Raw genomic sequence first — 16,774 nt, 5'->3', positions numbered from 1 at the left:
TCAGCATGTTAATGTTTCAAAGCCAAGCTTTCTCACAATTAGTGAGGAAGCTTCTGAGAGTATTAAAACTTAAGATAAAAGCTAAAAATTCTGCAGAAATACCTTTTCTTTGTATGAAATGTGGCTTGTTAGAAGCTTCAAGAATTGCTTCATTTTCTCGTTAAGCTCTCTGGGGAGTTTCAGGTAGAGAGGACAAGTGGAAAGATGTTTACTCCATGTTAAAAGAGAATGATAAATTAGGCCATTCTTGGATTGTATTTTAAATTTTGGTTAAATGATTTCTGTGGAACTGCTTGTCTTCAAGGACATTCATTTCAAAGAAAGAAAGCATGATTCTAGTTCAAAAGGCTATAAAACTGACTCAAATGTATTCTTTTTAATGGCTGAGTAATACTCCATTGTGTATATGTACCACAGCTTTCTTAGCATCCAATTAAATACATTTAAATTAAAAAAAAAATTGAGTGACTGAGGTTCTAAGGCAAATGCCCATGGAAATTTAACCATGCTAGCATAATTTTGTTAGAATTCTGATTGGTTTTGTTAGGGTACTGATTTTGAAGTCATATTTTTATCAATATATATTATTATATATTATATATATAATTATATATTATAATTATTATTATTATATATTCCTTCTTCCTTGGAGAAGAAAATGGCAACCCACTCCAGTGTTCTTGCCTGGAGAATCCCAGGGATGGGGACCCTCATGGGCTGCCATCTATGGGGTCGCACAGAGTCCGGGACACAACTGAAGTGACTTAGCAGTAGCAGCATAATTTTATTAGAATTCTAATTTGTTTTGTTAGGGTGTTGATTTCAAAGTCATATTTTTATCAATATATATTATTATATATTATATATTATATTAGTTTCAGATATACAACATAGTGATTCAAAATTTTGATAGATTAAACTCCATATAAAATTATTATAAAATATTGGTTACATTCCCTGCACTTTACAGTGTATCCTTGTAGCTTATTTATTTTATATATAATGTATGTGATTAGTCACCCAGTCATGTCTGACTCTTTGTATGAACTGTACATGTATGGACTGGCATGGACTGTAGCCTGCCAGGCTCCTCTGTCCATGTAGATTCTCCAGGCAAGAATACTGGAGTGGGTTGCCATGCCCTCCTCCAGGGGATCTTCCCAACCTAGGGATTGAACGCAGGTCTCCTGCATTGCAGGCAGATTCTCTACCGTCTGAGCCACCAGGGAAGCCTATATACGTATACATAATCGTTTGTGCTGATAAATACCCTACTCCTAGCCCTTCCCTGCTCTCATCTCCCCCCAGTAACTGCTAGCTTGTTCTCTGTATCTGTGAGCTTGTTTCTGCTTTGTTATATTAATTCATTTGTTTTATTTTGTAGATGCCACATATAAGTGGTAACATAGAGTATTTGTCTTTTTTCTGTCTGACTTATTTCACTAAGCATTATACCCTCCAAGTCCATCCATATTGTTGCAAAAGGCAAAATTTTCATACTTTTTATGGCTGAGTAATATTCCATTATATATATACACCACATTTTATCCATTCATCAATGAATACTAGATTGCTTCTGTATCTTGATTATTATAAATAATGCTACTATGGATGTTGAAGTGCATTTATCTACTCCAATTAGTGTTTTATTTTTCTTCAGATACATACCTAGGGATGAAATTGCTGCATTATATGGTAGTTCTATTTTTAGTTTTTTGAGGAACATCCACACTGTTTTCCATAGTGGATTTTCAAATTTACATTTGCACCAGCAATTTATAAGGGTTCTGTTTTATCTACATCTGTACCAAATATCTGTTATTTGTGGTCTTTTTTTGATGCTAGGCATTCTGATAGGTGTGAGGAGATATCTTTATTGTGGTTTTGATCTGCATTTCTCCAGTAGCTAGTGATGTTGAGCATCTTTTCATATGCCTGTTAGCTATCTGTCTTTTTAGGTCTGCAGTTTTTCAGTTGGGTTTTTTGTTTTTTATATTGAATTGTATGAGTTGTTTATACATTTTGGATTTTATCCCTTTATTGGTCACATTATTTACATATACTTCCTCCCATTCTGCAAGTTGTCTTTTCATTTTGTCTAAACAGTTTCCCTTGCTGTTCAAAAGCTCTTAAGTTCAGTTCAGTCCCATTAGTTTTTTTTTGCTTTTGTTTCCTTTGCCTTGGGAGACAGATTCAAAAAAATATTGCTATGATTTATGTCAAAGTGTATTCTGCCTATATTTTCTACAAGGGGTTTTATAGTTTACAGTATTAATATTTAGGTCTTGAATCCGATATTTGTAAATGCTATGAGAAGATGTTCTAATTTCATGCTTTTACATGTAGCTGTCAGATTTTTCAGGCACCACTTAGTGAAGAGAATGTCTTTTCCCGTTGTGTATTCTTACGCCCTTTGTTGTAGATTAATTGACCATAAGTGCATACGTTTGTTTCCGGACTCTGTTCTGTTCCATTGAACAGAACCATATGGCTCTGTTTTTGTGTCAGTACCATACTGTTTTGATTACTGTGAATTTATCAGATCAGATCAGTCGCTCAGTCGTGTCCGACTCTTTGCGACCCCATGAATCACAGCACGCCAGGCCTCCCTGTCCATCACCAACTCCCAGAGTTCACCCAGACTCACGTCCATCAAGTCAGTGATGCCATCCAGCCATCTCATCCTCTGTCGTCGCCTTCTCCTCTTGCCCCCAATCCCTCCCAGCATCAGAGTCTTTTCCAATGAGTCAACTCTTCGCATGAGGTAGCCAAAATACTGGAGTTTCAGCTTTAGCATCATTCCTTCAAAGAACACCCAGGACTGATCTCCTTCAGAATGGACTGGTTGGATCTCCTTGCAGTCCAAGGGACTCTCAAGAGTCTTCTCAACACCACAGTTCAAAAGCATCAATTCTTGGCACTCAGCCTTCTTTACAGTCCAACTCTCACATCCATACATGACCACAGGAAAAACCATAGCCTTGACTAGATGGACCTTTGTTGGCAAAGTAATGTCTCTGCTTTTGAATGTGCTGTCTAGGTTGGTCATAACTTTCCTTCCAAGGAGTAAAGCGTCTTTTAATTTCATGGCTGCAATCACCATCTGCAGTGATTTTGGAGCCCAGAAAAATAAAGTCTGCCACTGTTTCCACTGTTTCCCATCTATTTCCCATGAAGTGATGGGACCAGATGCCATGATCTTCGTTTTCTGAATGTTGAGCTTTAAGCCAACTTTTTCACTCTCCTCTTTCATTTTAATCAATAGGCTTTTAGTTCCTCTTCACTTTCTTCCATAAGGGTGGTGTCATCTGCATATCTGAGGTTATTGATATTTCTCTCGGCAATCTTGATTCCAGCTTGTGCTTCTTCCAGCCCAGAGTTTCTCATGATGTACTCTGCATAGAAGTTAAATAAGCAGGGTGACAATATATAGCCTTGATGTACTCCTTTTCCTATTTGGAACCAGTCTGTTGTTCCATGTCCAGTTCTAACTGTTGCTTCCTGACCTGCATATAGGTTTCTCAAGAGGCCAGTCAGGTGGTCTGGTATTCCCATCTCTTTCAGAATTTTCCACAGTTGATTGTGATCCACACAGTCAAAGGCTTTGGCATAGTCAATAAAGAGAAATAGATGTTTTTCTGGAACTCTCTTGCTTTTTGATCCATTGGATGTTGGCAATTTGATCTCTGGTTCCTCTGCCTTTTCTAAAACCAGCCTGAACATCTGGAAGTTCACGGTTCACATATTGCTGAAGCCTGGCTTGGAGAATTTTGAGCATTACTTTACTAGCACGTGAGATGAATGCGATTGTGCGGTAGTTTGAGCATTCTTTGGCATTGCCTTTCTTTGGGACTGGAATTAAAACTGACCTTTTCCAGTCCTATGGCCACTGCTGAGTTTTCCAAATTTGCTGGCATATTGAGTGCAGCACTTTCACAGCATCACCTTTCAGCATTTGAAATAGCTCAACTAAAATTCCATCACCTCCACTAGCTTTGTTCGTAGTGATGCTTTCTAAGGCCCACTTGACTTCACATTCCAGGATGTCTGGCTCTAGGTGAGTGATCACACCATTGTGATTATCTGAGTTGTGAAGATTTTTTGTATAGTTCTGCTGTGTATTCTTGCCACCTCTTCTTAATATCTTCTGCTTCTGTTAGGTCCATACCATTTCTGTCCTTTATCGAGGCCCATCTTCGCTTGGTATCTCTAATTTTCTTAAAGAGATCTCTAGTCTTTCCCATTCTGTTGCTTTCCTCTATTTCTTTGCATTGATCACTGAGGAAGGCTTTCTTATCTCTTCTTGCTATTCTTTGGAACTCTGCATTCAGATGCTTATATCTTTCCTTTTCTCCTTTGCTTTTTGCTTCTCTTCTTTTCACAGCTATGTGTAAGGCCTCATCAGACAGCCATTTTGCTTTTTTGCATTTCTTTTCCATGGGGATGGTCTTGATCCCTGTCTCCTGTACAATGTAATGAACCTCCATCCATAGTTCATCAGGCACTCTATCTATCAGATCTAGTCCCTTAAATCTATTTCTCACTTCTACTGTATAATCATAAGGGATCTGATTTAGGTCATACCTGAATGGTCTAGTGGTTTTCCCTACTTTCTTCAATCTAAGTCTGAATTTGGCAATAAGGAGTTCATGATCTGAGCCACAGTCAGCTCCTGGTCTTGTTTTTGGTGACTGTATAGAGCTTCTCCATCTTTGGCTGCAAAGAATATAATCAATCTGATTTCAGTGTTGACCATCTGGTGATGTCCATGTATAGCGTCTTCTCTTGTGTTGTTGGAAGAGGTGTTTGTTATGACCAGTGCATTTTCTTGGCAAAACTCTATTAATCTTTGCCCCGCTTCATTCCGTATTCCAAGGCCAAATTTGCCTGTTACTCTAGGTGTTTCTTGACTTCCTACTTTTGCATTCCAGTCCCCTATAATGAAAAGGACATCTTTTTTGGGGTGTTAGTTCTAAAAGGTCTTATAGGTCTTCATAGAACCGTTCAACTTTAGCTTCTTCAACATTATTGGTTGGGGTATAGACTTGGATTACCGTGATATTGAATGGTTTGCCTTGGAAACGAACAGAGATCATTCTGTCGTTTTTGAGATTGCATCCAAGTACTGCATTTCGGACTCTTTTGTTGACCATGATGGCTATTCCATTTCTTCTGAGGGATTCCTGCCTGCAGTAGTAGATATAATGGTCATCTGAGTTAAATTCATCCATTCCAGTCCATTTTAGTTCCCTGATTCCTAGAATGTCGACGTTCACTCTTGCCATCTCTTGTTTGACCACTTCAATTTGCCTTGATTCATGGACCTGACATTCCAGGTTCCTATGCAATATTGCTCTTTACAGCATCGGATCTTGCTTCTATCACAGCTGGGTATTGTTTTTGCTTTGGCTCCATCCCTTCATTCTTTCTGGAGTTATTTCTCCACTGATCTCCAGTAGCATATTGGGCACCTACTGACCTGGGGAGTTCTTCTTTCAGTATCCTATCATTTTGCCTTTTCATACTGTTCATGGGGTTCTCAAGGCAAGAATACTGGTTTGCCATTCCCTTCTCCAGTGGACCACATTCTGTCAGATCTCTCCACCATGACCCGCCCATCTTGTGTTGCCCCATGGGCATGGCTTAGTTTCATTGAGTTAGACAAGCCTGTGATCCTAGTGTGATTAGATTGACTAGTTTCCTGTGAGTATGGTTTCAGTGTGTCTGCCCTCTGCTGCCCTCTTGTAACACCTACCGTCTTACTTGGGTTTCTCTTACCTTGGGCATGGGTTATCTCTTCACGGCTGCTCCAGCAAAGTGCAGCCGCTGCTCCTTACCTTGGATGAGGGGTATCTCCTCACCACCGCCCTTCCTGACCTTCAACGTGGGATAGCTCTTCTAGGCCCACCTGCACCCACGCAGCCACCACTCCTTGGATGTGGGGTTGCTCCTCCCAGTCGCCGCCCCTGGCCTTGGGCATGGGGTAGCTCCTCCCGGCTGCCGCCCCTGGCCTTGGGTGTGGGGGCATGGAGTAGCTCCTCTCGGCCGCCGCCTCTGACGTTGGACGCGGGGTAGCTCCTCCTGGCCGCCGCCCCTGACCTCAGACTTGGGTAGCTCCTCTCGGCCATTCCTGCACCGTCGCAGCCTGGCACTCTCAGCTGCTGCCCCTGACCTCGGAAGTGGGGTAACTCCTTTTGGCCACCGCCCTTTGGGCATGGGGTCCTCCCGGCTTCCGCCCCTGACCTCGGCGTGGGGTAGTTCCTCTGGGCCACGTTTAGTGCACCAGTCGCAGCCGCCCTGTTATCTTAGAATGTATATTATGGGAGTGGGTCTGGTAAGGTCTTTACAAGCTTGAGACATTCTTTTGATTTATTGTAGGAACTAATTTAGAAAAGTATATAATTCCCTTGCTTAGACTAGCGAGGGGGGCACTCTCTGTCCCCCTTCTGATGTCTATGTCAGAACCTTTCTCTGTCCCTTTTTCACTTTAATAAAACTCTGCTACACAAAAGCTCTTGAGTGATCAAGCCTGGTCCCTGGTCCCGAAGCTAAATCTTCTTCTTCGGAAGCCATGAATCCAACATCGTTCACCGTAAGCTATCCAAAGGAACTTTGCCTTTCAAGTTTGTTATCCTGTTTACAATGTGAATAAATACAACTCATATTATTCAAACCCTTTCTGGGAGAAAATGGGTCCACTGGGCCCAGTTAAGCTGCTCATAGCGGCCCTTCTTACCTAACGGGTGACTTTATAGCTTTGAGCTCTTGGTATTTGTCCCTTTTTACACATTTCTGACTGGAGATAAGTACACAACCATTGATACTGATTTTGGGAATAATTTTTGGAACCTTTTAGCATTGATATGAGGTGAAAGGAAGTTTAGCCTTTCTGTTTGGGCATCATCGAATCAGATTTACCTGCAGACTTCTGGTCTATTTCGACTGCAGTCTAGTTCTGGTTCTCTTCTACCTTCTGTCTACATGTTGTTTCAAACTAGGGCAGAGAGCAAACGACCTCTGCCCTGGAATCAGTGGCCTCAATCCTGTCCAAAGAGAGCGTTGGTTTTCCCACCCTTCTTTGGCAGGCTTCTGGGTATGACGATTAGTTTGCTCTTCCTGGTTTCAGCAGAGTTTTGGGCCTCGATCCTTCATCTGCTTTGCTCTGTATTTGTTGAGTGAATGAACAAGTACACATCGATCAGTCCACTCTCCCAACCCTGCTCCTTGAAACAAATCAAAGGACATGATTTTTAACCACCTAAGAAAAATGTTTTAATAAAATGTCTCTAGAAAATCAAATTTAAAATCATCTACAGCCTGTAACATATTATTCTGCCTTATTTTATTGTGTGTAGAGTGCATTCATTTTTCAAGGTGGATGAATCATAAGCTAATTTAAAACAATTTAGCCATGAAAATCCCTGTAGCATGTGCAGAACTAAGATTAAATTTAAGGCAATAATAATTCCCTGTCAGGAGAAAATGAATATATTTCATCATGGTACTTCACTTGAAAAGCAATTGAGTCACCATTTCTATTCCCATTACCATCTGAACATTGTAAAACTAAATTAAAAACTATGAAATTGTAATATGGTTATTTGAAAAATCTATTTTAATTGTCAGACTTGAATGTGAGACTTTGCATCTAACACAAGTTATTTTTTCAAAAGTAGGAAAGCCCTAAATTATATTTATGGAAACAGAATATCATTTGGAGCATTAAATGAAAGTACTATTCATATATCTTGTCATAAAATTTTAACTAGAAAATTCTGGGAATGGATTTTTTTCAATATTTCTCTCAAACCTAAGAACAAATCTTTCTTAAGCTACAGACCTAGATATTCAAAAATTGTATTTTTTTCCCTGTCTGGAGCCCCCAGTACACCCAATAATAGAGAATTACTTTTAGAAATTCAGGAGTCAAGTCAGGATTTTCTTAGTGAATTCTGGGATTATGTGTTTCTTGTTCAGGGTTTATTTACTACCTGGAAGTGGGGAGAGGGCTTTAAGTTACACACAGATGGGGGCGGTTGTTGGAGACAGGGGCCTGGTCCTCAAACAACATTTATCTTCTCATAAAAATCATACTCGTTTATGTTATCACCGTCAGGTTTCATGCTCCTGAGTATACATGGCCAGAAAAATGTAGCTCCCCTTGTTACGGCAGATCAGGGAATCTGATAACCTTGGTCCGTGGCAAAAGAAGAAGTAGGAGTTCTGGAAGTGAATCAGATTTAGGCTTCTACTACAGATGTTGGATGAATGAATGAACACATAAATAAGTAAATGTTTCCGTTGCTACAGTTTTGAGAACCAGGAAGCTACTTGTCTCTCTTTCCACAGGACAGAACCGGTCTGTTTGTTTATCGCTTGCTCTCAGCTGTCAGAGGATTTGCTGCTTGCCTTTTCCTTGTGCCGTTCCTGCCACTGGTTTCCTTTACTCTTCCTGTTTTGTTTTGCTTTTTCTTTTTATTTCCCCTGGCTCCTATTCTTTCTCCTGTATGCCTTGGCTTTCCTGAGAAAAGGTTGATATTGCGTTGCCATTTTCGGCCAGACTAGTCTTGCACTAGCGGCCCCAGTGTAAGGAGCAGAGCTGTGTTCTTTGGCTCCTCATGACTGTATCTGCTTCTTCAGTGTCATAATCCGGTCCCAGGGCTCGCGAGGCAGACTGCCAGAACACAGAGATCGTACTCACGGTGCTGGCTGCATACGTCAGGCAGAATCCGCGTTTGTGTGTAGGTCTGCTGTGTCGTGCTTGCAGGGTGTTTGAACACAGACCTGTAGGACCCAGACTGGGCCAACAAAACCAAAAGAGGAAAAACTGCATAAACAAATGTTTGACATTATCTAGTGATCAAGCATTCCAGTCTAATTATAGAGCTAGACCATGCCAAGCATTGATTTGTCTCCTGAGTTTGCAGAGGACGCTAGACTTTTGTTTTCTCGTAATTAGTTTCTAACCTAATTAATATGTAGGTTCTGATGAACTGGCTCATTCTTCATCAGTAGAAGGAGACCCCAGTGTCAGGCTTGTGTAGTGTAAGTTCACCCCATTCTCAAACTCATGCTTTAATCGAGTAATTGCTTAGAAAATCACTTTGAGATAATCAGCTCAAAATCCTGCCTTCAATTAGAAGAAAAGTTCATTTAATTACTTTCACTTCCCACTTTCCACTTTCATGCATGGGAGAAGGAAATGGCAACCCACTCCAGTGTTCTTGCCTGGAGAATCCCAGGGATGGAGGAGCCTGGTGGGCTGCCGTCTATGGGGTTGCACAGGGTCGGACACGACTGAAGCGACGCAGCAGCAGCAGCATTTAATTACTATAAAGGATTAATTAAATGCAGACCATAATTTAATTATCCCAGACCTACTGAATCCAGAATCTGCATGTTGACAAGATTCCTATGAAATTCATATGCATGTTAAAGTTTAAGAAGACCAGTTCTCAAACTTGGTGGCATAGTGCAATAACCCCTGGAGTTATTAAAACTTACTGCTGGTTAGCTTCCTCTTAAGAAGATTCTGATTCAGCTGGCATGGGGTCTGGTTTAAGCATCAGGATTTGTGAAAAACTTCTTAGGTCTTTCTAATGTGCAGAAAACTTTGAGAATCACTGGTCAAGGAGAGTGAAAGGCTAAATAGACCAGAACAGTCGTCTTCAATCTTTGTGGTATCACCACCAAATACAGAGAGCCAGGCTGATGGACTAGGATTCACCCTGAGCTCTTGTATGTGCCAAGTTTCCCACTGGCTCTGACAAACACCAGTGTTTAAGAACCACTCAACCAGGAAAGCATACATAATTATCAGGCAGCTTTCAGGGTCTCTTTGACATTCCTGGGGAATCCCCCTTTGGTTCTGTTTTTATGACTTGGTGAGAACACTGATACAAGTATCTGTGTGAGCATTCTATTAACTCCCTATTTTATCACCTAATAAGTATCTAGAACTGATTCTTCAGAGATTAAATCATGCCCTGATTGTTTGCTAGCGTAGTGCTACTAAGAACATTTTTTATGTGGGAGGGAGTGAGTGAGTACCCCAAGGTCACACAGAGAATGGCAGAGTATGAGCAATAGCTCTGATAATCTTTAAAAGTTTGAGCAGATAAGCCTGCAACCTCAGCCTAAACCATGTGGTTAATTATTACAAAGATAAATTAGTCCAATAAAAGAATGAAGTTTACAGGTAATACATTTACTGACGTGCATGTAATCGATCATTTGTAACAAAATTATGCCCAAATGGTGAGGCGTTTGAATAGATGGCTATAATTAATGTTACTTTCATCCTGGCATCCTTGTTTTTATCAATTTTTCTATCCCCAGTGAAAGTCTGTGTTATATATCACAACAACCAGCACAAGAGCTTAGTTTTCCCCAGTAGTGTACAGTTTATCTTATGAAACATGCATGTCATTCTGTAGTCATTTGTAAATGTTGAGAAGAAGCCTTAGTACCCCAGCATCTCTGAGAAGAGACTCAGTTGACTTTGCCCCATTTGCTCTAAAACTCCTCTGGCTCCCATCTCTGCTCCTCAAAGCTGCTGTCTCTCAGCTTTCTTACAGAATCAAAAATGAATGCTTGTCAATAGACAAACCTGGTGTCCACAGTGTTTGGATCAATTGCCCTTCTTAAATATTTGAGCAATTCTCTCCAAAGGAAGTCGAGCATGCCCTGCTGGACAGATTTCTGAAAATAAGGCTTCTGTTTCACGCTCCCTTGCCATCCACTCCACATGTGACCTCCTCAGTGTCTCCCAAGAAGCACACGGTGCCCTTGAGCTGCCCTAGGCTGCTTGGTATTTCCCCACTGGAATTCTTCTACCAGGCCCACCCCCTAGTAGTTCTTCCTACATCTCTCAGGGACTTGAGTATCTGATAGATTTTGATTTAGATTCATGTAGGTAATTCTGCATTAATGAGTGACCACATTATTTTAAGCTTTTTTTTTTTTTTTTGCACACACAGAAAAACTGGTTGTAACTGACTTAAATTAAAAAAAAAAATTTACAAAGGAAAATGAACAGGAGGGAGGGAGTGTCTCAGAGAATTTAAGAAAGAATTGCACCGCTTTGCCCTGGAAAAGGCAAGGAACAGGGCAGAAAGTGTACTTGAATCCTACCAGAGGAGCTGAAAGTAAAGTGACTTTCTCCATGGCTGTGTTGGAGCTGGTTCAGAGAGGCTTGGCAGAACAAGTGATATTTTCTGGAGTTTTGCAAACCAAATGACATTACGTTAGTACCTTGAAATCGGCCATAAGGTATTTACACCAAGGAAATTGGCAGCTGCTACAAAAAGCATTACCAGCATACCACCACTCAGGTCCATCTTTGTTCCGAACTTCAGATTCTGAAGGGTTGTATTGGAGTGGGGCATTTTAAGTGTCCATTTCTTTGTTAATTATGGACAGCAAGGAGAACAGGGTTATAATATATAGACACAGCAAGCACTGTATATCAATGGTACCCTCAGGAAAGGGGCTCTTTATGAACTGGGAAGCCTCCCAAAGCCTTTCTGCAGTTTCTATCCCTTTTCAAATATTTGCTTCTTAAACAAGGTTAAACAATTAGGAAATTATGAAATATGACGTGTTTCCCTCACTGGAAGAGAATTTATGTACTTAGCCATGACTGTGATAAATGCTACACTCACACTCACTTCAGAGTGTTACAACTGACTGCACATTATAACTGCTTGGGACCTTTAACAGTAGACCAATTCCTGGGCCCCATCAGACAGATCCATGCTTGAACCGAGTGTCACCAAGTTTTAAAAGCACCTCAGCATGGAGACCGTTGTTGTATAGTTGCTAAGTCGTGTCCAGCTCTTTGCACCCCATGGATTGCGGCACACCACGCTTCCCTGTCCTTCACTATTTCACGGGTTTGCTCAAATTCATGCCCACTGAGTCAGTGATGCCATCCAACCGTCTCATTCTGTGCCGCCCTCTTCTCCTTTGTCCTTCAATCTTTCCCAGAATCAGGGTCTTTTCCGATGAGTTGTCTCTTTGCATCAGGTGGCCAAATCATTGGAGCTTCAGCTTCAGCATCATTCCTTCCAAAGAATATTCAGAGCTAATTTCCTTTATAAGAGTATTGTTTTGTATGTTTGAAAGTTGCTAAAAAAAGTAGATTTTTCTTGTGTTTTCATTGCAAGAAGAATCAAATTGTAACTATAGATGGGGATGAATGTTAAGTAAATCATTTCATATATCAAAGCACATTCTTCTACACGTAAAACAAATATAAGATTACACATCAATTATAAAACTAATACAATTATGTAAAGTTTAAAAATAAAATAAAATTAAAAAAAAAAAAAAAGAAAGAAAAAAGCATCTCATATAATTCCAGAGAAAACCAGGGCTGAAAACAACTGAAGTTACGAGATGGCTTCATTAAAGCCTTTGTTGTTCTTGTTGTTCAGTCGCTTAGTTGTGTCCAACTATTTGCTACCCCATGGACTGCAGCATACCAGGCTTCCCCTTCATCCTTCACTATCTCCCTGAGTTTGCTCAAGCTCATGTCCTTTGAGCTGATGAATGGTTCTATGAAGACCTACAAGACCTTTTAGAACTCACACCCCAAAAAAGATGTCCTTTTCATTATAGGGGACTGGAATGCAAAAGTAGGAAGTCAAGAAACACCTGGAGTAACAGGCAAATTTGGCCTTGGAATACAGAATGAAGCAGGGCAAAGACTAATAGAGTTTTGCCAGGAAAATGCACTGGGAATAACAAACACCCTCTTCCAACAACACAAGAGAAGACTCTACACATGGACATCACCAGATGGTCAACACCAAAATCAGATTGATTATATTCTTTGCAGCCAAAGATGGAGACACTCTATACAGTCACCAAAAACAAGACCAGGAGCTGACTGTGGCTCAGACCATGAATTCCTTATTGCCAAATTCAGACTTAGATTGAAGAAAGTAGGGAAAACCACTAGACCATTCAGGTATGACCTAAATCAGATCCCTTATGATTATACAGTGGAAGTGATAAATAGATTTAAGGGACTAGATCTGATACATAGAGTTCCTGATGAGCTATGGAATGAGGTTCGTGACATTGTACAGGAGACTGGGATCAAGACCATCCCCATGGAAAAGAAATGCAAAAAAGCAAAATGGCTGTCTGGGGAGGCCTTACAAATAGCTGTGAAAAGAAGAGAAGTGAAAAGCAAGGGAGAAAAGGAAAGATATAAGCATCTGAAAGCAGAGTTCCAAAGAATAGCAAGAAGAGATAAGAAAGCCTTCCTCAGTGATCAATGCAAAGAAATAGAGGAAAACAACAGAATGGGAAGGACTAGAGATCTCTTCAAGAAAATCAGAGATACCAAAGGAACATTTCATGCAAAGATGGGCTTGATAAAGGACAGAAATGGTATGGACCTAACAGAAGCAGAAGATATTAAGAAGAGATGGCAAGAATACACAGAAGAACTGTACAAAAAAGAGCTTCACAACCCAGATAATCACGATGGTGTGATCACTGACCTAGAGCCAGACATCCTGGAATGTGAAGTCAAGTGGGTCTTAGAAAGCATCACTATGAACAAAGCTAGTGGAGGTGATAGAATTCCAGTTGAGCTATTCCAAATCCTGAAAGATGATGCTGTGAAAGTGCTGCACTCAATACGCCAGCAAATTTGGAAAACTCAGCAGTGGCCACAGGACTGGAAAAGGTCAGTTTTCCAATCCCAAAGAAAGGCAATGCCAAAGAATGCTCAAACTCCCGCACAATTGCACTCACATCACACGCTAGTAAAGTAATGCTTAAAATTCTCCAAGCCAGGCTTCAGCAATATGTGAACTGTGAACATCCTGATGTTCAAGCTGGTTTTAGAAAAGGCAGAGGAACCAGAGATCAAATTGCCAACATCCGCTGGATCATGGAAAAAGCAAGAGAGTTCCAGAAAAGCATCTATTTCTGCTTTATTGACTATGCCAAAGCCTTTGACTGTGTGGATCACAATCAACTGTGGAAAATTCTGAAAGAGATGGGAATACCAGACCACCTGACCTGCCTCTTGAGAAATTTGTATGCAGGTCAGGAAGCAACAGTTAGAACTGGACATGGAACAACAGACTGGTTCCAAATAGAAAAAGGAGTATGTCAAGGCTGTATATCGTCACCCTGTTTATTTAACTTCTATGCAGAGTACATCATGAGAAACGCTGGACTGGAAGAAACACAAGCTGGAATCAAGATTGCCAGGAGAAATATCAATAACCTCAGATATGCAGATTGACACCACCCTTATGGCAGAAAGTGAAGAGGAACTAAAAAGCCTCTTGATGAAGGTGAAAGTGGAGAGTGAAAAAGTTGGCTTAAAGCTCAACATTCAGAAAACGAAGATCATGGCATCTGGTCCCATCACTTCATGGGAAATAGATGGGGAAACAGTGGAAACAGTGTCAGACTTTATTTTTCTGGGCTCCAAAATCACTGCAGATGGTGACTGCAGCCATGAAATTAAAAGGTGCTTACTCCTTGGAAGGAAAGTTATGACCAACCTAGATAGCGTATTCAAAAGCAGAGACATTACTTTGCCAACAAAGTTTCATCTAGTCACGGCTATGGTTTTTCCTGTGGTCATGTATGGATGTGAGAGTTGGACTGTGAAGAAGGCTGATCGCTGAAGAATTGATGCTTTTGAGCTATGGTGTTGGAGAAGACTCTTGAGAGTCCCTTGGACTGCAAGGAGATCCAACCAGTCCATCCTAAAGGAGATCAGCCCTGGGATTTCTTTGGAAGGAATGATGCTAAAGCTGAAACTCCAGTACTTTGGCCACCTCATGCGAAGAGTTGACTCATTGGAAGAGACTCTGATGCTGGGAGGGATTGGGGGCAGGAGGAGAAGGGGATGACAGAGGATGAGATGGCTGGATGGCATCACTGACTCAGTGGATGTGAGTCTGGGTGAACTCCGGGAGTTGGTGATGGACAGGGAAGCCTGGCGTGCTGTGATTCATGGGGTCGCAAAGAGTCGGACACGACTGAGTGACTGATCTGATCTGATCCAACCATCTCATCCTCTGTCATCCCCTTTTCCTGCCCTCAATCTTTCCCAGCATCAGGGTCTTTTCAAATGAGTCAGTTCTTTGCTTCAGGTGGCCAAAGTATTGGAGTTTCAGCTTCAACATCAGTCCTTCCAATGAATACTCAGGTTTAATTTTCTTTAGGATTGACTGATTTGATCTTGCTGTCCAAGGGACTCTCAAAAGTTTGTTCCAGCACCACAGTTCGAAAACATCAGTTCTTCATTGCTCAGGCTTTTTTGTTGTCCAGGTCTCACGTCTGTACATGACTACTGGAAAAACCATTGCTTTGACTGTACAGACCTTTGTTGGCAAAGTAATGTCTCTGTTTTTAATACACTCTTTGCATAGATTTTCTTCCAAGGAGTAAGCATCTTTTAATTTCATGACAGCAGTCACCATCCGCAGTGATTTTGGAATCCAAGAAAATAAAATTTGTCACTGTTTCCACTTTTTTTCCTTCTATTTGCCATGAAGTGATGGGACTAAGTGCCATGATCTCAGTTTTTTGAATGTTGAGTTTTAAGCCAGCTTTTCCACTCTCCTCTTTCACCTTATCAATAGGCTCTTTAGTTCCTCTTTGCTTTTTTTTAGTTCCTCTTTGTTTTCTGCTATGAGAGCAGTGTCATCTGCATATCTAAGGTTATTGATTTCTCCTACAATCTTGATTCCAGCTTGTGATTCAGCCAGGTACATTCATTTCACATGATGTACCCTGCATATACGTTAAATAAGCAGAGTGACAATATACAGTCTGGGATGAATGGAATTGTGTGGTAGTTTGAACATTCTTTAGCATTGCCCTTCTTCGGGGTTGGAATGACAACTGACCTCCAGTCCTGTGACCACAGCTGAGTTTTCCAAGTTTACTGACATATTGAGTGCAACACTTTAACAGCATCATCTTTTAGTATTTAAAATAGCTCAGGTGGAATTCCATCTTTTCCATTAACTTTGTTTGTAGTAATGCTTCCTAAGGCCCACTTGACTTCACACTCCAGGATGTCTGGCTCTAGGTGAATGACCATACCATCATGGTTATCCTGGTTATTAAGACCTTTTTTGTACAGTCCTGTGCATTGTTGCCACCTCTTCTTAATACCTTCTGTTTCTGTTATTTCCTTGCAGTTTCTGTCCTTTATTGTGCCCATCTTTGCATGAGGTGTTCTCTTGGTATCTCTAATTTTCTTGAAGAGATCTCTCGTCTTTCCCATTCTATTGTTTTCCTCTATTTCTTTGTATTGTTCTTTGAAGAAGGCCTTCTTTTCTCTCCTTGCTATTCTCTAGAGCTGCATCCATTTAGGTATAGCTTTCCCTTTCTCCTTTGCTTTTGCATTCTCTTATTTTCTCAGCTATTTGTAAGGCCTCCTCAGACAACCATTTTGCCTTCTTGAATTTCCTTTTCTTAGGGATGGCTTTGGTCACCACCTCCAGTACAATGTTATATACCTCCATCCATAGTTCTTTAGGCACTGTATGATGTCTAATCCCTTGAGTCTATTTGTCACTTCCACCATATCATAAGGGGTTTTATTTAGGTCATACATTAAAGGCCTAGTGGTTTTCCCTACTTTCTTTAAGTCTGAATTTTGCAATAAGGAGCTCATGATCTCAGCCACAGTCAGCTCCTGGTCTTGTTTTTGCTGACTAAATAGTGTCTCTATATTTGGCTGCAAAGAATATAATCAATCTGATTTTGGTTTTGACCATCTGGT

The sequence above is a fragment of the Bos mutus genome, chromosome 7 (assembly GCF_027580195.1).
Source record: "Bos mutus isolate GX-2022 chromosome 7, NWIPB_WYAK_1.1, whole genome shotgun sequence".
Classification (NCBI taxonomy): domain Eukaryota; kingdom Metazoa; phylum Chordata; class Mammalia; order Artiodactyla; family Bovidae; genus Bos; species Bos mutus.
Note: the sequence above shows the minus strand (reverse complement) of the source record.